The sequence below is a fragment of the Sceloporus undulatus genome, chromosome 5 (genome assembly GCF_019175285.1).
Source record: "Sceloporus undulatus isolate JIND9_A2432 ecotype Alabama chromosome 5, SceUnd_v1.1, whole genome shotgun sequence".
In the NCBI taxonomy this organism is placed as follows: Eukaryota; Metazoa; Chordata; class Lepidosauria; order Squamata; family Phrynosomatidae; genus Sceloporus; species Sceloporus undulatus.
Window position 1 is genome coordinate 7409267 of NC_056526.1, and position 25135 is coordinate 7434401.

Sequence of the window (25135 nt, forward strand, 5' to 3'; positions counted from 1 at the left end):
TAGCTGAGCTGGAATTTGAACCCTGGCCTTGAGTTCTGATCCAATGCTCTAACCACTGTGCCTTAATACAAAATGTGTCATCTTCTCAAAGAGCCAACTCTGGTGTAATCTGCATTGTAGAATTTATGCAGTTTGACATCACTTTAACTGCCCTCATGGCTCAGTGCTATGGAATTTGTACCTTGTTGTGGCACCAGAGCTCTCTGACAAGAGAAGGCTAAATATGTCACAAAACTAGAAATCTCCAAATTCCATCACATGGAGTCATGCCAGTTAAAGCAGTGTCAAAGTGCATTAGTGTGGATTACTTCTGTTGTATGTTGACCAAATCCTGGATTGCCACACACACATACATAACGTCCAATATGTGTGTGTGTGTGTGTGTATTTCAATAATATCTCTCTCTCTCTCTCTCTCTCTCTCTGTATGTATATAATGTGAGGGACATTATTTTTCGTTTTATATATTATTTATATATATAACGTCCATATATATACACACACACACACAAACGTTCCATAACGTCCCTCACATTATATAGTGTGTGTGTGTATGTGTGTGTGTATATATATATATATATATAGTGAGAAACGTTATTTTTCGTTATAAATATATATAATGTCCACTAATATACATATACATATTGTACGTTCAATAACGTCCCTCACATTATATAGTGTGAATGTGTATATATGTATGTGAGGGACGTTATTGAACGATAATTTTTCGAGCTGTGAGGGGAAGATTCTGAGGGCCGGAAAGTGCTTTTAGAGGGGACCGAAAAGAGAAGCTGACGAACCGTGTGAGGAAAGGAGGGGAAAATATGTTTATTTTAATAAACGTCGTTGTGTGGATGCGAGAACCGTGTCTCTGCCTCAGTGTGTTATTTACTGGTTGAGTGCCTCAGGACGGAGGACTTTGTTTTGACAGCCGGGCTTTTCGTTGCCCATTTCCCCCGCCTTCTCCCAGTGACGCAGGAGCCCCTCCTCTGAGCCCGCCCAGGCCAACGCAACCCCTGCTGCCAAACAGCAGCTTCCGCTTCAGCGCCATCCCGAACCCGGCCGGCGCCACCTCACACTGCCTGCGCCATCGCCAGAAGCGCTCGCCTCCCCTCTCTAGTCCCGCCTTTATTCTCGTCAGCCAATCGCTTCTTCACTTCGCAGCTCTTGGCTACGCCCTCCGCTCTTCACCAACCAACCCCCGGGCAGGAAAGTGCGCCTGCTTATTGGCTCCTTCCTCCCCCTCCCTTTCCAGTGTGTGTTTGTTATGGTCCGGCCTCGTGCCGCCGGCTCATCTTGTCACGCGGCAGGGCCTCGCGCCGCCCTGTCTCCGCCCCTCGGCCTCGCGCGCGCTCTCCTGCTTTCCTATTGGAGCTTAGGCGTTTGATTGGCAGCTGGGAGCGCGAGCGGGAAGCCAAAGAGAAATGTTTATTGCGTTTTACCTCAGCCTTCATATTGAGTCTTTGAATGTTTTCCTGAGGGCTGCCTTGCTGGTTCCTCCAGAATAATAATAATAATAATAATAATAATAATAATAATAATAATAAACTGTATTATATTTACATAATATATAATATATCCAGATACATAATATAATGCATAATATATTTACTTAATAATATCATACATAATACACCCAGATTAATAATAATAATAATAATATATATTATTAAACATATTTATTTTATAAAGCAATTTTACCTTAGAAGATAAATCAACACAATATACTTGAATTAAATAAAAACAAACTTGGCAGAGTTCGAATAACAACACAAAACAGACTGTAGAAGCTGTGTTTCAAAGGACAAAATAAAAAGAAGGAGAAATTAAGTCTTCTATTACTGTCTTGAATTATTATTATTATTATTATTATTGAGAGGCCATGAGAGAAGCTGAAAAAAAGTATATATTGTGTTTTAGCGCAACTATCATGGAGTCCTTGAATGTTTTTCTGAGGGCTGCCTTGTGACGAACCTGAGACCAGAATTTGATTCCCAGCTCAGCCATGACTTTGGGCAAGAAGTCACACTCTCTCAGCCTCAGGGGAAGGCAAATCTTGCCAAGAAAAAAATGCATGCTAGGGTTGCCATAAGTCGGAAATTACTTGAAGGCACACAGTAATGGTTGTTAACTGCCGTCAAGTTGACTTCAACCTTTGGCGACGCCACAAAGAAGAAACCTTTGAGTTAGCCTGGCCTCAATAGCCCTGCTGAAGTCTTTCAGACTCAGGCTCATGGCTTCCTTGACTGAGTTCATCCATTTATAATGGGGTCTTCCTCTCTTCCTACTGACTTCTGCCTTTCCAGGCATTCTTTTTCTATTGAGTGCCATAACAATAATAATAATCTATTTCCCGCCTCTCCCTATGGATCGAGGCGGGATTACAACGAAATCACACACATCATACAATCAAACGTTAAAATTTCCATAAAATAACCCTCCTATGGCAAAATAATACAGTGCAATGCAATACAATCTTCTTGTGACATGTCCAAAGTACGAAAGTCTTATTTTAGCCGTTATTTATTTACAGTATTGTGATTTCTATGCCGCCTTTTTCCCAGAAAGAGACCCAAGGTGGCTCACAAATGAAAATTCTAACAAACATATTAGAATGAAACAATTAAAAACATCAGCCAAAAACAATGGCCTGTTACAGACTGCCAAAATAAAGCTGCTTCGGGTCTCTTTGGAGGTATCCTATTTAAATGATGCATGGGTCCTAAGAGTCAGGAGTTCACACCAAAGCCACACTCCATTCCTAAGCACTGGAGTGCAGCTTTGCTGCAGCTTCCGGACTCTTAGGATGCATGCATCATTTAAACAGCATACCTCCAAAGAGACCCGAAGCAGCTTTATTTTGGCAGTCTGTAACAGGCCAATATAAAATTGCAAACTTTGAAACCACAGTAACCCACCCCATAGAACAAACAGTACCATATAAAAGCCATCCCATGATTACATGTTAAAAGCCTGCCTGAGTAAAACTGGGTTTGCTTGCCAACAAAAGGCTTCTAGGGAAGAGTTTGGGCTTGTGGAGTCAAAGGCTTTTATGGCCAGCATCCATAGTTTTTTGTGGGTTTTTGGGGCTGCCAGCCACAGATGCTGGTGAAACATCATGAATAAACTCTTCTGGAATATGGCCACATAGCCCGAAAAATCCACAAAAAACTGCCATGATTTGCTGTTGGACCTATCTATTTGCCTTTTTAGCATCCCACAGTTTCCATATCCGTAGAACCAGTATTTGTTGTTGTGTTCCTTTAAGTCATTTTTGACTTACAGCGACCCTATCATACAGTGTGGCTTCCAATAGATACCACACGGAACCCATTTGCACCACACAATTATAGCACTATGATTCCACTTTAACTGACATGGCGACATCCTGTGGAATCCTGGGATTTTGTAGTAAGCGTTGGACTGATTCTAGGCACCTGGCCATGGTAATCCACTGAGTGACCTAGGGCAAGTTGCACATGCTCAGCCTCAGAGGATGGCATGGCAAACCCCCTCTGAAGAAATCATGCCAAGAAAACCCCAGGATAGGTTTGCCTTCAGGTTGCCATAAGTCAGAAGCGACTTGAAGGCACACAAAAAACAACAATGGGAGCCATGGAGATGTGACATCTGTTCCAATCCAGTGCTAAGTGCAGAAAGTCTTTAACGTGAACATTTTTATTAACAGTAAGGGAGGGCCTACCACTTTATAGCTCAGGCTTCTTTATCATTGGGCCATCCTGGTGTATCAGACTGCAGCTTCCATCATCCCCTACCACTGGAATAGCCACACTGGCTGGTGATTTTAAGTGATATAATCCAACTCTTCTGAAAGGCAGCAGGCTGCGGAAGACGGCCTCAGCTAATAATTTCCGTTGTCAAGCCGCTCTTAAGTAATGGATCATTAAATAAATACATTTGACATCAAGGTGCCGCTTTTACCATTTCCTTAGTAACAGCCAGCCTTGCCAACTTTTCACCTTTTAAAATGTTCCTTTATTTGATTTTTACTGCTGCCTTTCTTTTGAAAACGTGGCGGTCCGGCCCACACAGTATTCCTATTCCGTTCCTCTGTCTAAAAACATCTCAGTCTTCAAACCTTGGCAGGTATTCATGCTTATCTCCATAATGGGAAAGTTTTTACCTGCCAATTTCTATAGATCTCATTGCCGCGAAAGGCATAAGAGAAGAAAAGGCCTGTGTTTCCTTGGTTAAAAATTGTCTAATTAACAATTTGTAAGCCGCCCTGAGAGCCTTTGCGGCTGAAGAGCAGAATATAAATACTCCAAATAAATAAATAATCAACCAACCAATTCTAGGACCAAATGTCTGCTCAGCCTAGTTTTGACCATAGGAATTATTTCATACCCAGAGCCAAGCCAATCCAGCTAGCCTCTTTGGGTGGGTTATACCAAATTTAATGTATTTAGCATGGCACTTTAGTATATTTTCTTGAAAAATGAGTTCGTAGTGCTGTATTGCTGAAATGCTCCTGATGATTTTCATAATATATTCCCTGCCCTTGCTTTTGGAAAGCACAAAAATAGCCGACTGCAGGCTGGTGACTCATGACAAAAAAACCAAACAACAACGCTGGAACACATTGGAACTGAACAAAATAATGGGCTTTATGGCTGGAAAAGAGGACAGAGGAGAATATTTGCGCCTTTAATGATTTTATAAAGGTGGAAATGCCAGTCAATATAATTTGCTCAGGCTGGCTTGTTACACGGTTAATAAAATTATAGAGTTGGAAGAGACCAAGGGCCATCCAGTCCAACCCACTGCCATGCAGGAACTCACAATCCAATCCAAGTACTTCCAACAGTTAGCCCCCCCCCCCAAGCTTCTGTTTAAAAACCTCCAAAGAAGGAGACTCCACAACTCTCCAAGGCAACTCTCCTCTCCTGTGCCTATGATGCATAACAGAGGCATCACACTACTCTTAGCAAATTCTCACCTCCGAGTAGATTATGGCTGTTGCATAATCTGCAGAGTTAATACAGTCTGAAACCTCTTTAGTTCTCATGGCTCCATGCTATGAAATCCTGGGATTTGTAGTTTGTTTTGATGGAGAAGGCCCCAAGACCTTGCAAAACTACCAATTCCCAAATTTCATAGCAAGGAGCCATTGGCAGTTAAAAGCAGGGTCATACCGCATTCATCCTGCAGCGTAGATGCAGCCTCAGAACAAGATCTGGCGAACAGCATCTCAATATGCAGGATTGTCCTGATCATTTTTAAATTGTGAATTTTAGATGTGGATTGTTTTAATATGTGTACATTTTATCTGTCCTTTTAAATTGATTCGTGTTATAAGTGTTTTAACTGGTGTTATTTGTTAATTGTTGTTGTCCCTCGCCTTGATCCATGGGGAGAGATGGGTAAGAAATAATAATAATTATTATTATTAGGAGATATTTGCCAGCTGCCTCGTTCATTAAATGATGGCAAACACACAAGGTACTGGCCTGCCCTCTCATATATTTCTGTTAATGTCAAAATAATGTCCTATCTGAAATCTGGCTAGATTATATTTTTCATACTGAATTGAAGATTTTTTAATGTTTTTATGTAGTTGAGCCAAGAAGCAGCTTTCACCTTTCTAAATAAAAAGACAAGTGCTTCCTGTTATGTTTGCCCTGAAGTACAGTGTGTACTGTTCTGTTTTATGGAGCAGTTATGACCAATGAATATGGCGAGTATTAAAAAGACCCATGACGAATGGTGATTATGCTTTCCTTTTGTGAAAGTATGTAAATAATATCTATCAATCTCCTTGCGCAAGAGATGCCTGTGGCTTCATATTGGGAGCTAATGTCTTGCCAAGCTCTTCAGAAGTTTAAAAAACAAAGCCTTCCATTTAAAAAAGAAGAAGGAAAGAATTCCAGAAGCATCTGAAAAGGAAACAGCTAATGGATCATTAATCCTACAATACTAATTAGAATTTGCTAGAAATTCTGGTATTTTGTTGAGATTATAACTCATGGGGAGTTATATAACTCATGGGGAGAGGTGGATACGAAATAATAACAATAATTTTTATTATTATTATTGGCCATTCCAAAATAGTACTGAAATAAAACATAATGGTTTATAACACATATCAAATGCAATGCAGAATTAAAACTTGGCCTTTCTCATGTTTACACTTCCAGTCATGGTCCCATTAGAAAAGCTGACAAGCCCATTCCATACGTTCTGGAAGCTAAAAGCTATCTTAGGAAATTTGTAGATGACACCAAATTGGGAGGAATAGCTAACACCCCAGAGGACAGGATCAGCATTCAAAATTACCTGAACAGATTAGAAAGCTGGGCCAAAACTAACACAATTTCAACAGGGAGAAATGTAAGGTACCGCACTTAGGCAGAAAAAAAAAATGAAATTCATAGATATAGGATGGGGGACACCTGGCTTAACATGTGAAAGGGATCTAGGAGTCCAAGTAGAACCCTAGTTGAACATGAATCTACAGTGTGATACAGCAGCTAAAAAGGCCAATACAATTCTAGGCTGCATCAGTAGAAGTATGAAGTTAATAGTGGCCCGTTCTAGACGGGCCTTTAATACGCCCCTGTCACGTGCTAGGGGTTAACCGAGGACCTAGCGTCCATACCGGCCTCACCCCTAGCACATGATGGGGGCGTGAAAATGGCAGTGCCCTATACACATGGGCACCGCCATTTTTACATGCTGGACGCTTAGCATCCGCACGTCCCCTTGCGCTTGTGACGTCATGAGTGCGCCATTTGCGCACTCGTGTGTCGCAAGTGCGACACAAAAAGAAACCGCTTTTTGCGGCTTCTTTTTCCGCCGCCAGGAAGCCTCCCCATTTGGAGGCTGAGGTTTCCCAGCGGCGGAAATGGAGGTGGTGGCAGACTGCCTTTTTAGGGCGGTCTGTAAACCGCCAGTGTTACTCTCTTCTGGTTTGGTCAGGCCCCACCTGGAATATTGTATCCAGTTCTGGGCACCACAATTTAAAAAGGATGTTGAGAAGCTGGAACTGTGTCCAAAGGAGGGCGACCAAAATGGTGAAAGGTCTAGAAACCATGAAGCCCTAGCTGGGTATGTTTAGCCTGGAGAAGAGATGGTTAAAAAGTGATACCATAGCCCTGTTGAAGTATTTGAAGGGGTATCATACGGAGGATAGAGCAAACCTGTTTTCTGCTGCTCCAGAGAATAGAATCCAGAGCAATGGATGCAAACTACTGTACAGAAAAAGAGATTCCACCTCAACATTAGGAGGAACTTCCTGACAGTAAGGGCTATTCAACAGTGGAAGACACTCTCTTGAAGAGTGGTGGATTCTCCTTCTTTGGAGATCTTTAAAAAGACTATTAACTTTCCTTCTAGACACTTTATTTCTATGGATGCAGCCTAGAATCGCATTGGCCTTTTTAGCTACCGCATCACATCGTTGACACATGTTCAGCTTGTGGTCTACTGGGACTCCTAGATACCTTTCACATGTCCCTGGAGGACACCAGGTTCAGGAAGGCTGTACTGTTGAGAATTGACATCAGAAGCAGACTTCCTTCTGGATAATGTAACGTAACCTAGTAGCCTTGTCGTTGTTGTGAACTTCCCTTGGGTTGACCTCATCCCATGGCGACCCTGTGGATGAGACATCTCCAGGACCTCCTGTCCTCAACCCCTTTGCTCAGGTTCTGTAGGCCCAGGCTAGTGTCCTCCTTGATCAAGTTAACCATCTGGCACATGGTCTTCCTTTTCCTATTGCCTTCCAAGTCTCCTAGCATCATTGCCTTTTCGAAAAAGTCATGACATCTCACGATGTGGCCAAAGTATGGCAGCCTCAGTTTAGTCATCTGAGGAAGTAGAAGTCTGTGACAGCTTATGCTACAATGTGTTTTCTTTCAGGTAGTGTCATAGGGGCTACAGGTTACTTTTGCCTAGCCTCAGGTGAAGGCAATTAAAAATAGAATAAATCTTGCCAAAACCTCCGTGATAGGTTTTCCTTAGAGTCGCCATAAGTGTGAAATGACTGGCACACAACACACATGAATCGTGCCTAGCTCTACTTAGGATGTTGGAGACTGAATAAGGGACCTTTTACATGCCAAGAAGATGTTTTACCATACGTTTCAGTCTGCTTAAACACTTACTGTGCCGGTAAACTCTGAAGCTTAAATCCATTGTTAGTTCTAGCTAGAATTGACTTACTGGATCAGTGGGTTTTACATAAGCAATGCTTAGCATTCTGCAATTGATTCAGTAGATCTGCTCTTACTGGGACTAGCAGTTGTATTTAGGTATTTACGCTTTCCTCCCTGATATCTGAATTACTTCTTTTGCTTCAGAGCCAAAATATACGTTTCTTAAACTGCAATAATGCACCTCTGTGTGCATCCTAAATAGCAGATGTGGGCTGGGAATGAAGCTAACCTTTCTCTTTTTTTGCCACAGTCCTGACTAAAATTGTCTCCACCATGCTGCTATTTGAACCCATGGCTAGAACGTATTTTTGATGTCAGGGGCCTGTTACAAACGGGCCTTAAAGTACGCGACGAGCGCGTACTAGGGTTAGAAAGGGGCATCCTTTCCGGATGCCCCTAACCCTAGTACGCGCTCTGCGCGTAGAAAATGGCAGCGGCCATTCCACATGGCTGCCACCATCACTACGTCACGACCGCGCTGCCTCCAAACGAGGCGGCGCAGTTGTGACGTATTGGGGCCGCCCCAGGGCGCCTAGTGCACCCTTTCCAAGGCCCCAGAAGGAGCTCCGTTTCGGAGCTCCTTCTTGGCTTTGTGTTGCTGGACGCAGCCTTCAGATGGCTACGCCCAGCGATGCAGAGGAGAAAGGGGCCAAGCGGCCCCTTTCTCCTCCTCCCTGCTGACACGGGGTGTCGTTGGGGCTTGGAGCCTCAAGGACACCCCTTTCCAGGCGACAGGGAAGCGGCGTTTTGCTGCTTCCCTGTGGCCTGGAAAGCAGCGGATCAGGGCCTCAGCAGCTGCCACTCTGGCTGCTGAGGCCCTGATCCGGTGGGGAAACGAGCGGGTGCAGGCCGCCACTTTTCAGCGGTCTGTAACCCGCCTGAGTTAGCTTTGCCAAGGGGAAAATAGGTGATGTGAGGAATATGGGAAAACTTCACTGTAGACGTAAGACAGAGAAAGGATTACTCATTCTCCATCTCTTTTATAGTCCTAATCCAGATCAGGCCTATACAAATGCTATTTGCAAACAACATACAAACATGAAAAGGCATTTAACTGATGTGTAGCTTGGCCTTTTAGTTATTTTTCCCCCAGCCATTAAATATCTAAAATGACATATATGAAACAGTTCATTGTCTCTGACCAGTGGAAACATTTAAAAAAAAAATTAAATAAATAAAGTGAAACCTTCCAGGAAAAGCTATTGTTGAGCAATAAAAGAAATTCCCATCACTGCAGCTTGTAGCAGAACATATTAGATCATCCTTTGCTGGATTTAGGGACATCATGTCCTGTTGATGGATTGGCAGATGGTCCTTAGCTCTAGATTCAATTGTAAAATGCCATTTCCTTTGCAAAACAATCACACAGGAATTTTGCACAGAATAAGTCCTGAATTTCAAGTTGCCTTTGAAAAATGTATAGTTTTAAAAGACTTTCTTGCAGTGGGAGTAATGTTTCAGAAATCACCCATTGCTGCTTTCAAGAAGAAACTTACTAAAGGATTACATCCCAAGACAGGAGGCACAACTATCTGTTCCAGTTTTGTGGCAGCTTCAAGCAACAGCCAGACTTTATGGTGATTGCTTCTCAAACTGGAGAATCTCTTCTCATTACTGAATAAAGGCCCAATTCACACTACAAAAATAAACCAGGATGAATCCGGATTATTTCCTTAGTGTTCATACCCTGAATGCCCTCAGTGTACTTTTTTTTGGGGGGGGTGGCTACAAAACCCCCCCACTTAATTCAGGATGTTCAATACCATTTTCCCGCCCGAGCTTTCCTGAAAGATCTTCATTGCTCTGCATCTTTGACAGTTACAAATCGATTTGGATCATTCTGTGCTGTTCAAGTGAATAGAAGCGGCTCCATTTTATCCTGAAACAATGGCATGCTCCCTAGAGGACATTTATTTGATCCTTGTGGGGGCACATTTTGTTGGGGTGGTAAAACAGATCACAGCAGAGTTGTGGAGGTACAGCAACAAAAATATAGTTTTACTCAGCAGAGTCAAATATAAGCAAAAGTAAAAACATAGCAATATGGCTAGGTACAAACAACCTTAGCAAAAATGCAAAAATAGACGTAGCATAGCTTCTTGCATATCAGCATACAAACTACAGTATGCATAGCACTACAACTCCCACCAGCGTGGCAAGCACACAATACCAGTATGCTCCCATACTATAAGCAGACTCTTACAGCAGTTATAGTCTGCTGATTGACTGTCACAGTCACCTGGCCTAATTGGCTAATTACTAATTTACAATGCAGGCTTAGCTAACATGGTTTCACCTGCCACTTTCTACACCTTTATCCAGTCACAACATACAATGCAAACTGGCATACTCTGACACATTTTTTCCCATATCAACATTGTTTAGGGTAGAGGAAATTTTGGCTCCCCAGTCAATGCTGAACTGCAGTACTCATGATCCCTCACCATTGGCTGTGTTGGCTGAAGCTCATGGGAGATGGAGTCCAACAACATCTGGAGAGCCACGTGTTCTGATTTACATAGGGGTTAGCCAGGATTGAACCCATGAGTCCAACAGTCTCTGGAGAGCCACATGTTCTGACTTATATAGGGACTAAACCAGAGTAAACCCATTGAATCAACAAGAACCTGGCAAGTCAGCCCTTGTGTAAACTCATCAAATTATAATGGGTTTGTTTGTTTGTTTATATTTATAATGGATCTATAACAAGTCTATTCTAGTTGAGATTAAAATTTCATTTTGGCTCAAATCTCCAGCGGGACTTCAAATAGGAGCCTTTTCTTAGCAAAGCAAAGATCAAATCCATGACCGTCTGCGTGTAAAACAAGGACTCTACTTCTGTTCTATGAGTCTTCCCCTAGTTTTATGGTGTGACATCATTCTTCCAGTATCCAGTTTTCTATTATTTTATGGGCTGATAATATTTAAATGGGTAGAAGCTTAATGGCATCCATTTGGAAACACATAATTTGCAGGGGATAGTTATATGTTTTCAAAACAGATCTAAATTAAATGGGCCACTTTGCAACAACTTCAGGGGAAAGAGAACAAGCAATCCTTTAATCTACAGTCACTGTAGTTAGCAAGTGGTGAGTCACTTAAAAAGCTGAGAGGGGGAAAATGCACAAAACAAAATATTTCCCTACTTGCGAGCCAGAGGACTGCAGGAACACATCCATTTATAGTAAAACTCAAGAGATTTAATCGCATTTGATGATAAGCTTGTTAAAAGCCGGCAGAGCCGGGCTGCCAAGTTTATTAGTCTAATGGCAACAAAATTAATCACAAAATGGAGAAATAAAGGTCCTTCTAAAGTTGCGGGTAGACTGAAGAGCTGTAGTAATAATATGTTAGCCTAGGAACCAAAATAACCATTCTGCAGTTGCTGGAGGGAAGCATTGGAAGCAGACACCAAGCAAGAAGACAGCAAACCCTTGAGTGGACTTTGCTTAAGAAGGGACCTGGTCTGAATCTCTTCAATAGTTTATAATGTTCCCAAAAGGAAATGGCACCTTTCATCATATGTGGTGGCAGTGTGAAAAAGTGAAGAAATTCTGGAAAACCATACACAGTAAGACTGCAGGAAGCTTGAAAATAAAGTTTGCATTGTCGCTGAGACTCTGCTTACTAAACATGCTAAATGGAATACAAGCACAAACAAAAACAATTTGTTGGATTCTGTTATACATGGTCACAGCAGCCAGAATTGTGTATGTGAAAAAATGGAAAGCTAAAGAGCCACCAGGTATAGAAGAGTGGATAATAAAGCTAATGGACATGTCAGAAATGGACAAACTAACTATGTATTTGAGCAATAAATCAACAAAAGATTATGAAGATAAATGGAAAAATATTAACTCTATTATGGGAAACTCATCAAGCAAATGAAGATACAAGGATAAATATTTGCAAGAAAAATGGCAAGATATAGGATGTCGATGATCAAAAGATGAAAGATGAATCAAAATTGGAAATAGTTAAATTGGAAAGGGAAATCTATACAGTGGGCCCTCGGTATCCGCTGGGGTTTGGTTCCGGGATTCCCTGTGGATACCACAATCCATGGATGCTCATCCCATTAAATACAGTGGCATAGTAAAATGGTGTCTCTTACACAAAATAGCAAAATCAAGGTTTGCTTATTGGAATTTATATACAGTACTTTTAAAATATTTTCAAGCCGTGGATGCTTGACTCCATGGATACAGAGAGCCAACTGTAATCGGTAATAGATCTCTTTTCTTCTATTTTTTTATTAGAATATACGGTAAGTGACTGAGAATGAGAATAGAATGTAAGGTTAAAGACAATATAAGGAGGGGAGTCCTAAACCATGTGTGCTGGTGGAATTAGGGAGTAGTTAATTGTATGTCTAGTTGTCTATGGTTAAATGTGAGAATGGAATGAATGGGAGGGTACTTGGGATTATGGTTGAGATATATTGTATTGGTTATTATATATAATTTTATGTTAGGAAAATTGAATAAAAAGAATTAAAAATTAATTTATAATGTACATTTAAACAACTATAATGTACATTTAAACAACTTGGAAGGGGTTTGTCGTGCCATCCTCTTGAGGCTAAGAGATTGTGACTTGCCAAAGATCACGCAGTGGGTTTCCATGGCTGAGCCGGGATTCGAACCCAGGTTTCCAGAGTCCTAGTCCAGTGCTCAAACCACTACACCATACTGGCTTTCAGAAGGTATATTGATTCATCTCACTGCCGTTCTTTAGGCCCCTGAATGTTTCTAGGAACTATAGACCAAAAAAGTAACTTTTCTAAGATGTAGTCTAAAATAGTTCCATTTATAGTTTTATCTTGAATAGGCATTGGCTTATTGTGTTTTCTTGGTCTTTTGTACCCCGCTCATGCCAACACAGGTTTGTCCTGGGGCTCCGGTTGACTTACAAAAGTTAAAACATACTTTTTTGTGGGGTTTTTGGGCTGCGTGGCTGTGTTCTGGAAGAGTTTATTCCTGATGTTTCGCCAACATCTGTGGCTGGCTTCTTCAGAAAATGCTGGCATGACTGGGATGTGCATATACACACACATACACACTGTGTGACCCTTGGTTGAAAGGAAGTGATTACCATTTTAACCTCTGTGTTGGTAAGGCTTCAGGGTATCTATTTAATTAATGATCCATTGTCTGCTGAGAATCCCCCTGACCCTGGGTGGTTTTCATTTGCATTTGCTGAGTCTTGATTTTAGTGCTTTTCAGGACTGGTAGCCAAACTTTGTTTACTTTAAGGGTTTCTTCTTTCCTGTTGAAGTTGTCCAGGTGTTTGTGGATTTCAACGGCTTCCCTGTGCATCCTGACCCAATAGGTGTTGGCATAGTCCAGAATTTCAGTGTTTTCAAATAGCATTTTATGCCCAGGATGGTTCATAACGTGTTCTGCTACTGCTGGTTTTTCTGGCTGATCCAATCTGCAGTGTCTCTTGTGTTTCTTGATTCGTGTTTGGACCAGGGACGTAGCCGGGGGGGGGGGGGTGGGGGGGCCCCCCCCCCCCCTTCCATTAGAAAAATGAATGGTGTGTGCTGCTGCGCCACCGCACTCAAGCCCCATTATAATGGTGGCACTTAGTCTGGACCCCCCCCTTCCTAAAATCCTAGCTACGTCCCTGTTTGGACGCTGAGTTTGGTGGTCCCTCTGTAGAGTTGTTCCCAGCTGCATGGTATGCGGTAAACTGCAGCTGTGAGAGAGTCTCTCGCGTCCTTTGAGTGCAGCATTTGCTGGATTTTCTTTGTCGGTTTGTAGAACATTTGGAAGTTTTGTTTCCTCACCAGTTTCCTTACTCTGTCTGTGACTCCTCTGGTGTATGGTAAAAATACCTTCCCTTTGGGTGGCTGCTTGTCTTCACTCCTCTGGAGTTTTCTGGGTCTGGCAGCCCTTCTGATGTCTCAGTAGGAGTAAGCATTAGCTTGTAGGTGCTTCAATTCATCTTCCAAGAAGTGGGGTTCACAAATCTGTTTTGCCTGGTTTATCAGTGTTTTTATTGTGCTGCTTTTTTGTCCTGGGTGATGGTTGGAGTTCTTGTGCAGGTATCTGTCCGTGTGTGTAGGTTTTCTGTATACTGTGTGGACCAAATGTTGGCATGGTTTGCAGATGACCAGGACATCCAAGAATGGCAGTGTGTCTTCCTTTTCTTTTTCCATCATGAATTGGATGTTCGGGTGCATGTTGTTCAGATCATAGAATCATAGAATCGTAGAGTTGGAAGAGACCACTAGGGCCATCCAGTCCAACCCCCTGCCATGCAGGAAATCCAAATCAAAGCATCCCTGACAGATGGCCATCCAGCCTCTGTTTAAAGACCTCCAAGGAAGGAGACTCTATCACCCTCCGAGTGAGTGCATTCCACTGTCGAACAGCCCTTACTGTCAGGAAGTTCCTCCTAATGTTGAGGTGGTTCAGAAACACAGTCAGATCTTCTTCTCCATGGCTCTGTAGCAAATGTTTTGCCAAGTTCTTTATTTCTCTTTCAGACATTCCCTGTTACAAGAAATGGAATACCTTTTGTGCAGAAAGAAATTTCTAGATTTGTCTGGCAGGCAAAAAAAAATCAGAATAAAATTTAAAATATTACATTATGCTAAGGAAAGGGGTGGCTTGAGAGTGCCTAATGTAAAATTGTGTTAGGAGGCCTGTTGGTTTGTATGGTTGGAGGAATGGATATTGCTTTTGAGATATAAAACTCCTGGAATTTGAAGGATATAATTTAAGATTTGGTTGACATGGTTAGTTTTGGTACGATAAAGATAAGGCAGACACTGAATTTAGAAATCATTATATTAGAAAGGTGCTCCTGTGAATTTGGTGTAAGTATGAACAGAGACTTTTCTCTAAGATAATATTGGCTACTTCACCACAAGAAGCCTTTTTTAAAAGGAAAGAATGGGTTAAAGATGAAGAAGAGCAGCATGGACAGACTTCAGGGACAGAGCAGGCAAGCCTGAGAGTCCCACCCAAGGGAACAGCCACTGCTAAGCCTCGGAGGAGGCGTGTGGTCGTAGTGGGGGACTCCTTGCTGAGGGATACAGAAGCAGTGATTTGTAGGCCTGACAAGATGTCTCGAGAGGTGTGTTGTCTCCCCGGGGCAAAGATCCGTGATATGACAGAGAGGCTGACAAGACTGGTCAAGCCTACTGACCAATACCCCTTCCTTTTGGTCCACGTGGGAACCAATGATACTGCAAGACACAGCCTGCAGAACATCAAAAGAGATTATGAGGCACTTGGTAGGAAGCTGAAAAGAATGGATGCACAGGTTGTCATCTCGTCTCTTCTGCCAGTTGAAGGACACGGTCCAGGAAGGGAGAGGAAAATAGCGGATGTGAACAACTGGCTCTGCAGATGGTGCCGCCGAGAACGATTTGGATTCTTCGATCATGGGCTGCGGTTCCATGAGGAGGTACTTCTTGCAACAGACGGGTTGCATCTCACACCAGTTGGAAGAAATGTTTTTGCCAACCGTCTCAAGAACTTGATCAGGAGGGCTTTAAACTGAGTTCCGTGGGGAAGGGAGACAATGGCGGGGTACAGACCGCCACTTTGCGGCGGTCTGCTGCCGCCGCCAGTAGGTCCGCGGGGGAGCCGGAGCCTTCACACGGCCCGACTCCCGCGCGGACCGAAAAAAGAAGCTCCAAAATGGAGCTTCTTTTTTCGTCGCGTTTGCGACGTAGCGAGGCGCCAGGGGCGCGCTCGCTACGTCAGCAGCGGCGCGACACGTCTGGACGCTGTGCGTCCAGTACGTAAAGATGGCGGCGCCCATGTAGAAGGGGCGCCGCCATCTTGTACGGACAGAGTCCGTACTAGGCCATGGGGCGTCTAAAAGAGACGCCCCTTTTTTAAAATGGGACGTCCTCCGGACGTCCCAAAGGGCTGTTTAGAAAGCCCCAATATTAAGGAAGGCGAAAGGGATGGCGAAAATAGTCAAACTGACATAGAGGAAACAAGAAAAAAAGTCCAAGGACCCAACAGTGGGAGGCAAAAAAACTTGCACAGGCAGCAAGTAAAAGGGACCCATGGTCTGCAATGTCTCTACACCAGTGCTTCTCAATTATTTTCTGTCATGCCCCCCCTAGGAAGAAGAAAACATTTCACGCCCCCCGCGCGACTGTAAATAGTATCATTTGTCTATAAAATTGTTATAAGTACACCTCTGCATAACACTGTATCCTGAGCCTCGCGCCTCCCTGGGGGGCCCACCCCACTATTTGAGAAGTACTGCTCCACACTAATGCACAGAGCATGGGAAATAAGCAAAATGAACTCGAACTCCTAGTACAACAAAGCAAATATGATATAATAGGCATCACTGAAACCTGGTGAGATGAGTCTTATAATTGGAATGTGGAAATAGAGGGGTATGACCTTTTTAAGAGAAATAGGTCAAACAGGAAAGGAGGAGGAATAACATTATACGTCAGGGACATTTACACCAGTGAAGAGATCCAGGGCATCAATCATGGAAGCCAGGTGGAGAGCATCTGGATAAAAATAAAAGGGGAGGGCAACAACAAGAATGTTATGGTGGGAGTCTACTACAAATCTCCAAGTCAGACTGAGGAATTGGATGATGTCTTTCTAGAACAGATGACCACACACTCAGAAAGGAGAGATGTAGTAGTGATGGGCGACTTCAACTATCCTGATATTTGCTGGAAGTCAAACTCAGCAAAATCCTCAAGGTCTAGCAAATTCCTCACTTGCCTGGAAGACTATTTCATGGTCCAAAAGGTGGAAGAGGCAACAAGGGGGTCAGCTATTTTGGATCTGATCCTAACCAACAAGGATGACTTGGTTAATGGGGTGGAAGTGACCATGTTCTCCTGGAGTTTGTAATACAGTGGAAAGGAGAAGTCAGGCATAGTCAGACACGCATCCTAGACTTTAGGAGAGCGAATTTCAGTAAACTTAGAGAAGTATTGAGGGCGATCCTGTGGTCAGAAATACTAAACGATAAAGGAGTTCAGGACGGATGGGATTTTCTCAAAAGGGAGATACTGAAGGCACAATTTCAAACAGTTCCAGTGAGAAAGAAAACTGGGAGGTGTCTCAAGAAACCAAGATGGATGACTAAGGAACTTTCAACTGAGCTAAGTTTTAAACGGAGCATGTATAAGAAATGGAAAAAGGGGGAAATCATGAAAAAGGAATTCAAAGAAATAGCAAGCATGTGTAGGGGTAAAGTCAGAAAAGCTAAAGCACAGAATGAACTCAGGCTTGCTAGAGAGGTTAAGAACAACAAAAAGGGCTTTTTTGGATATGTCCGCAGCAAAAGGAAGAAGAAGGAAACGGTAGGGCCACTGCGGGGAAAAGATGGCAAAATGCTAACAGAAGACAGAGAAAAGGCAGAATTACTCAACACCTTCTTTGCCTCAGTCTTCTCAGAAAAGGTAAAGGGTGCTCAACCTGAGGATAATGGAGCAGAGGACAGAATAGGGGAATTTCAGCACAGAATAAGTAAAGAGATAGTAGAGGAATACCTTGTTAATCTAAATGAATTTAAGTCTCCGGGACCAGATGAACTCCATCCAAGGGTATTAAAAGAACTGGCAAATGTAATATCGGAGCCATTGGCAATAATCTTTGAGAACTCCTGGAAAACAGGAGAGATCCTAGCAGACTGGCGGAGGGCAAACGTTGTCCCCATCTTCAAAAAGGGGAAAAAAGAGGATCCCAACAATTATCGTCCAGTTAGTCTGACATCAATCCCAGGAAAGATTCTAGAGCAGATAATTAAACAAAGAGTCTGTGAACATCTAGAAGGCAATGCCATAATCACAAAAGCTCAACATGGGTTTCAGAGAAACAGGTCATGCCAGACAAACCTAATCTCTTTCTTTGATAAAATTCCCAGCTTGGTAGATGAAGGGAATGCTGTGGATATAGTATATCGATTTCAGTAAGGCCTTTGACAAGGTTCCCCATGACATTCTTGCACACAAGCTTGTAAAATGTGGACTAGACAAGGTAACTGTTACATGGATTTGTGACTGTTTGACCGGCCGAATGCAAAGGATGCTCAACAATGACTCCTTTTCATCCTGGAGAGAAGTGACCAGTGGGGTCCCATAGGGCTCTGTCCTGGGCCCAGTGCTATTCAACATCTTTATCAATGACTTGGATGACAGAATTAGGGGCATACTTATCAAATTTGCAGATGACACCAAATTAGGAAGAATAGCTAATACCCCAGAGGACAGGATCAAAATTCAAAATGACCTGAATAGACTAGAAAGCTGGGCCAAAGCTAACAAAATGAAATTCAACACGGAGAAATGTAAGGTATTGCACTTAAGGCGGAAAAATATAATGCACAAATATAGGATTGGGGACACCTGGCTGAATGAAACTACGTGTGAAAGGGATCTAGGAGTCCAAGTAGACCACAAGTTGAACATGAGTCAACAGTGCGATGCGGCAGCTAAAAAGGCCAATGCAATTTTAGGCTGCATCAATAAAAGTATAGTGTCTAGAGCAAGGGAAGTAACAGTGCCACTCTATTCTTATTTGGTGAGGCCCCACCTGGAATATTGTGTCCAGTTCTGGGCGCCCCAATTCAGAAAGTACATTGAGAAACTGGAGCGTGTCCAGAGGAGGGCGACTAAAATGGTGAAGGGTCTAGAAATCATGTCCTATGAGGAACAACGTAGGGAGCTGGGGATGTTTAGCCTGGAGAAAAGAAGGTTAAGAGGTGATATGATAGCCTGATAGCTTCCGAGCGCAATACAAGGTGTTGGTTATTACCTATAAAGCCCTAAATGGCTTGGGCCCAGGGTACTTGGAGGACTGCCTCTCCCCGTACAATCCGCCCTGCACTCTCAGGTCAGGTGGGAAACATCTCTTGTCTATTCCAAGTGCTCATTATAGTGCAACACAGAGGGCATTTTCAATCTCAGCCCCCAGATTATGGAATACCCTGCCCGACGAGCTCCGCACAGCCTCATCCCTTGATGGATTTAAGAGGATGCTAAAAATTTTCCTTTTCCGTCAAGCTTTCCCCCCTATGAGTTGATGTTTTATTATCTGTTTTTACATTGTTATTTGATGTTTTAACGCTGTTTTTGCTGTTTTTATACTGTTTTTTAACATGTACACCGCTATGATCTTGAAAAAGGAATAGCGGTATATAAGAATAAAGTATTATTATTATTATTATTATTATCATTTTCGAAAGCTTGCAACAAAGTATATTGTGCATTTTGGTTGACCAATAAAGGTATCACTGATGGATTTTTGTTTGTATTTGTTAAATGGCCAACTGAGCTACCCCTGAAAGTTTTCTGTATTGCAAGATACCACATTGTAGCTGCAACAGGAGAACCATGAAGAATAGCCTGTGGATTTAATATGGATGTCCACATACCCAAATGGCTTATACCAATTGTGGGTTGAATGAAAAACATATAAACAGGAGAGCTATTTATCTACTTGTAGACTCTGAATGTTGTGTTGTCCTTTACACAAACTATAAAGATGACCTTATAGGACATTTTACCTTTAAATAACCCAATAAACAAACACTGACTCAGAAATTTAAGATTGCTTCAAATGGGACCAGTGTACAACTCTCTCTCTCTCTTATCCGTAGGGTCAGCCTAAATCAGGGACAACTTGAGGATGGGTCAGCTCTGGTTAGTGACTAAAGCACGAAGCACTTATTCTAAGGCAGAGGTTGCACGTGGCAGACGTGCTGCTCGGGAACATCAGATCTCTCACACAAGCTGTGATGGCTCTGCACCATTAGCCAGACAAAAGGAGTTTGAAGCATTTTGTGGTATTACTGAAAAAGGAAATTAAATGCCATGAAACACAGCACAGCTGCAGTGCTAAGGACCCATCGCTAGGTGGACACAAAGACTGCAGTGTAACACCGGTCAAATGTTTCCTTTTCAAAAAAATAAAAAAGGCTTTTCTGCTCTGGAGATTTTGCAAAAGGCGCAGTTTGGTGCATCTGTGAGGTTTCTGTGGTCATGTATAATCGAAAGGAGATGTATCAGTTTAGTTGTCGGGAACATTTAATGGCTTGCCATGTTTAAAGAAAGGCTGACCATTTTTTAATGAAGCTGTTTGTTCCTTTAGAGCAGGAGTTTGCAACCTTTTGGACTTACGGAACCCTTATTTCTATGGTGGAGTCCCTAGGAAGCCTACCCTATAGGTCTTACAAGTTAATGGTGTTTAGGAGTATATATAAGAATATATTCTTATTTTTTAATTCAATTTTTATTTCTTCCATTTTCCTGGAGTGGCCGCAGAGCATCTGGGAAGTACACGCTGAGCCCTAAGGGCTTATTAGAGTACAGGTTGGGAACCCCTGATTTAGAGCAATGATTCCCAAACTTTGGTTCGCCAAGTGTTTTGAACTTCAACTTCTAGAAGTTTGGCCAACAGACAGGAGCTGAAGTTCAGAATATCTGGAAGCCCAGAATTTGGGAACTTCTGCTTTAGAGCATTGATTCCCAAACTCTGGCTTTCCAGATGTTTTGGACTTTGGTTCCCAGAATCCCAGACTTTTGGCCAAGATGGCTGAGGTTTCTGGGAGCTGAAGTTCAAAACATCTGGAAGATCTGAGTTTGGGAAATGCTTTAGAGCAATGATTCCCAAGGTTTGGTTCTCCATGTTTGGGATTTCAGCTCCTAGAAGCCCTAGCCGGTTTGACCACCAGACAGGAATTCTGGGAGCTAAAGTCCAAAACATCTGGAAGACCAACATTTGGGAACCACTAATTTAGTTAACCATTTTCTGTGTACAAACCACAAGTTTCAATTCAAACCATTATCCACATACCCTACAAGATTTCACAGATAAAAACTGGGAGATGTGTGACCAAGCAGCATCAGAGTGCGGCCAATATAGCAAAAGTTATTAATGAGGGAGGACTTCCAAATAAAGAGAGGCTTGCAACAGTTTCCTTTTTCTTGAGCCTACTGGGAAGAGCAAGTTTCTGTCCCTTCATTTCTCCTCTGTTGAGTTTGAATTGTTTTTGCACTTTGGACTCAGTTTGCAATAACTGAAGGAATATGAGGACAAAAGGAGAGAAGGGGAGAGAAACTGGGACATTTTAAAAGCATCTGAAAATGTGTGATGACAGAGGATTAATTGAGACTGTCTCTGGTAAATTGGGACAGTTGGAGAGTACAGATCCAGCACTTTGGAAAACAAGATGATTTAACTCTTTGACTTGTTTGAAGACTTCCTGATTTAACTCTGGTCTTGAGCCAAAAAAAGATTCATGAAACCCGAATCTTTGTACCTCCGATTCAGAGCACAAACTGAATTGTTTACTGTATAAACAGAATTAGATGAACTCTGCAAAAAAATGTAGACCCGTATGAATAAATGTAGTCTACTGCATTTTTGAGAAATAGGGACAGAGGTTTGGCTTCCAGACTCTTTAAAAAGTTTATTTGAATTTAGTGGTTGTTTGGTGTTTAAAACCAAGTTTCCATTTAAATAAAAGCCTTTTAAGCAAGGCTGATGTCTTAATTGCATTGCATAATTTAATTCTGTATTTAGAAATGAAAAATTAATTTTCTTTGATTTTTTAAAAAACTTATTTTTTATTTTAATTTCTAAGCCACCTTGCATCCCTGGTTTTGGGGGAAAGGTGGAATATAAATAAAGTTTGTAATAAGATAAGAGTAGGCACCCATTGTCCTTCCTCTGAGCATCAAACCTTCCAAATTTAACAAAAATAGAGAGTTTTGTGCAAGGGCAGCCTTTACTGTTAAGGGGGTTAAAAAGGATTCCCATGAAATGAGCAGATGCTGGACAGCTGCTCCTTGGTAAGAAATCTGTCAAATTACAGACAAACAGGTGGAGTGGTTTTTCAGCTAGAAGCCACCCAAGTGTATTTTAGGGTTGGATGTGGCACGGAACTTGATTCAAATGAAGCCTGTGGAATTAAGGCCGAAAGGCTGGGAGAATGATGCTACTAGTACTGTATAGCTAATTAATACAGGGAGAGGCGGGATACAAATAAATATTATTGTTAATAATAATAGTAAGAAATCCAGCTCCCACAAAAATGGACAGGATGCAAAAAAAATGAAAAGGGTTTGCAAAGCATTTGGAAGTTGGCATAAGGAGGATTGGTTGGAACTGGAAGAATAAGGAATCTAGGCTGCATCTATATTGCAAACTTAATGCAGTTTGACACTGCTTTAACTGCCATGGCTCAATACTTTGGAATTCAGGGGTTTGTAGCTTTGTGAGATATTTAGCCTTCCCTGACAGAGAGATCTGATGCCACAACAAACTACAGATCCCATAATCCCACAGGATGGAGAAATGAAAAGTGGCATCCATATTCATAACTCCTGTACTAATAGGCAAAGTGGTCATTGACCCATAAAAGTGCCATGCCGGTGATGGCAACCATACAGTGTGGAGTCCTGTTGGCTGGTCCCAGCAAGAATACCCTCATTCAGTCGGTTGACTAGTGAATCAAGTAAGGTTACCAGAATGAAAACCAGAGAGAGCTCTTGTCCCTTTAATGGTTGTATAGAAGAAGAAATTTCATCAAGTGTAGCTTGTGACCTAGTTGCTTGACAAGCAACACCTGTTGAAATTTCCTCTCCTTCATAAAAGTACAGGAGTCTTCAAGTTTTAAGTCTGGCAGCATTAGAGTCACAATGTAGATAAATCCAGTTGATTCAATTGGTTGTTGTTGTTATTGTGTGCATGCCTTCAAGTCATTTCCGACTGATGGCGATCCTAAGGCGAACCTATCATGGGGTTTTCTTGACAAGTTTCTTCAGAGAGGGTTTGCTGTTGCCATCCTCTGAGGCTGAGAGACTGTGACTTGCCCAAGGTCACCCAGTATGTTTACATGGCCAAGTCAGGATTCGAATCCTGGTCTCCAGAGTCTTAGTCAATTCTCATACCACTGCACCACATCGACTAACTTGTCTATCTACTCTAGTTGAAACCAACAATAGGATTTAGGCCACTATCTCCCGAGATCCCTCTCTGTGCTGTGTAACTTTTAGATGCTTCTGTAAAAACCTTTACAATTTACCTGGATGTTTAGTGAGTTAGAATCATAGGTGTGATACAGACTGCCCAAAAGGGTCAGCCTGCCAGTGGCCTAATTTCCTCCGGAGGGAAGTCGCAGCTGCCAAACTGCACGACTTCCCTCCGGAGGAAAAAGAACCCAAGAAAACCAGGTTATTTTTCTGCCAGCATTGTTACGTTGTGAGTGCGCCAATGCCGCACTCGTGACGTAATGGACATGCCGTGATGTGTAAACACTATACATCCGTTACATCACAGTGGCGGATTGTAGCCATTGGAGCGCCACCAGTCTGTGCTAGGGTTAGGGACTGTGCCAGTCTGTGCTAGGGTTAGGGACTGTTCATAACATCCAGAGGTCCACACCAGTTTCCATGCCTATGTTAGACAGCAGCTTCTGATGAGCCCGGATAGTTATTTTTGGAAGTAGATTGCAAAAAAAGTCCTTTGATGTCACGGGTTTTGTAATACGTAGTGTTGCAGGGTTTTGTTTTTCTTTTCCCTTCCCCTCCTCTTCCTATTTAATTATGTTTATCTCCCTTTCAGGTTCAAGGACTGCTTTGTTGAACTTTTCCTCCTGTTGTTCTCAGTTTAACTCGCTGTGTCATCATGAGGAGACATTATCAGCTCGGCGCTGGAGAAGAGAATTTCATCGAGTGAAGAGCTACTTGGTAGTTTCCAAGGCAACTACCTGCAGAATCATTAAAAAAAGACAGAAGGCTCTTGTGTGAAGCAAAAGGTTGTGTACGCTTCTTTCCCCCACTCCATCTTTTTTTTGGGGGGGGGGAGTTGTTTTATTTCCCCCTAAGAATATTTCCACCTTCTACCACTTTTACTCTGATAAAGTCCTTCAGGTCTGCCCGGGAACTTTGAAGTCGAGCCAGGAGTTTGATCATCCAGTGGAGAACTGGCCAGAATCTCAAGGGCCATCACATGGAAATGGTCTTGCAAGGAGGAGGGCTCACTCCTAAATCTTCATTCTTGAAAGAGAACTATCTCCAGGTCATTTTCACAGTTGAGGTCGTTCTTTGATACTCGGCTGGAAAGGATCCCAGATCTTCTCTTGCCCCCTGCCTTATGGATCCAAGTTGATTTATGACTGTTCCAACCAGGTGTTTCTCCAACTGATTTGGAGCAATGGTACATTCTCCATATGCCCTTCTTCTAATTTCCAAACTAAATATTCTTGATGGGACATACTATGTTTTGTCCACAGCGGAGCAAAAGATCTGATCATCATTCTCTTCAAGACAAACCAATAGCAGCAACAGTACCATAGTGTCTGCTCCAGTGTTCGAATACCCTGACCATTCAAAATTTTTCCCAATTTCCAACCTAAATATTTTTGATAGTTGCTTTGGGATGCATTATATTTTGTACACTGTTGTCTAAAAGATCTGATCACTGTTCTCTTCAAGCCAATCCAAAATGTTATGGCCTTCTCAGTCCTGTCTTTTTCATATTAAGCAACCTTCAGATGTCCCTCATAATGGCCACTCATTGTGGTTCAGGAGTGTATGTTGTCATGTACTTATTGCTAGAACCGACCACTGTGATATCGCCAGTACTGTTTCAACTGTCTTTTTAAAACAATGGCAACTTAGTAGAGCCAATATCTGCTTTCAGCAATTCAGAGAGACTATTGCTGTTTGAAGTGTGGAGAAGTCCTGGATACTTAAAGAGATAATGGTGGAGGTCCATCCATTTTTGCCACGAAAGGTAGGACTTTGAAACATCTGTCTTAGGGATAAATTTTCTATGGCCACAGTGTTCATACCTTAGTCATGGCCTCACTACTGATCTATTTGAGGTTGCCCTTGAAATGTGTATGAAAGCTGCAGCTAGTGGAAAATGCAGCAACAAGACTAGTATTGGGTGTGTGTTTGAGAGATATTTAACACTGGTCTTGCAAGAACTGTCCTGGCTTCCAGTC

The 25135-nt window shown here is 42.4% G+C and overlaps 1 long non-coding RNA gene across 6 annotated transcripts in view; it reads left to right on the forward strand.

Annotated features, from left to right (window-relative positions):
- Window positions 1-25135, forward strand: part of LOC121931472 — a 155936-nt gene that overhangs the window by 10678 nt on the left and 120123 nt on the right. For all 6 annotated transcript variants that reach the window (XR_006104142.1, XR_006104141.1, XR_006104143.1 and 3 more), the window contains exon 2: window positions 23749-24921. This is a non-coding gene — a long non-coding RNA (uncharacterized LOC121931472). The remainder of the gene's footprint in view (window positions 1-23748; window positions 24922-25135) is intronic.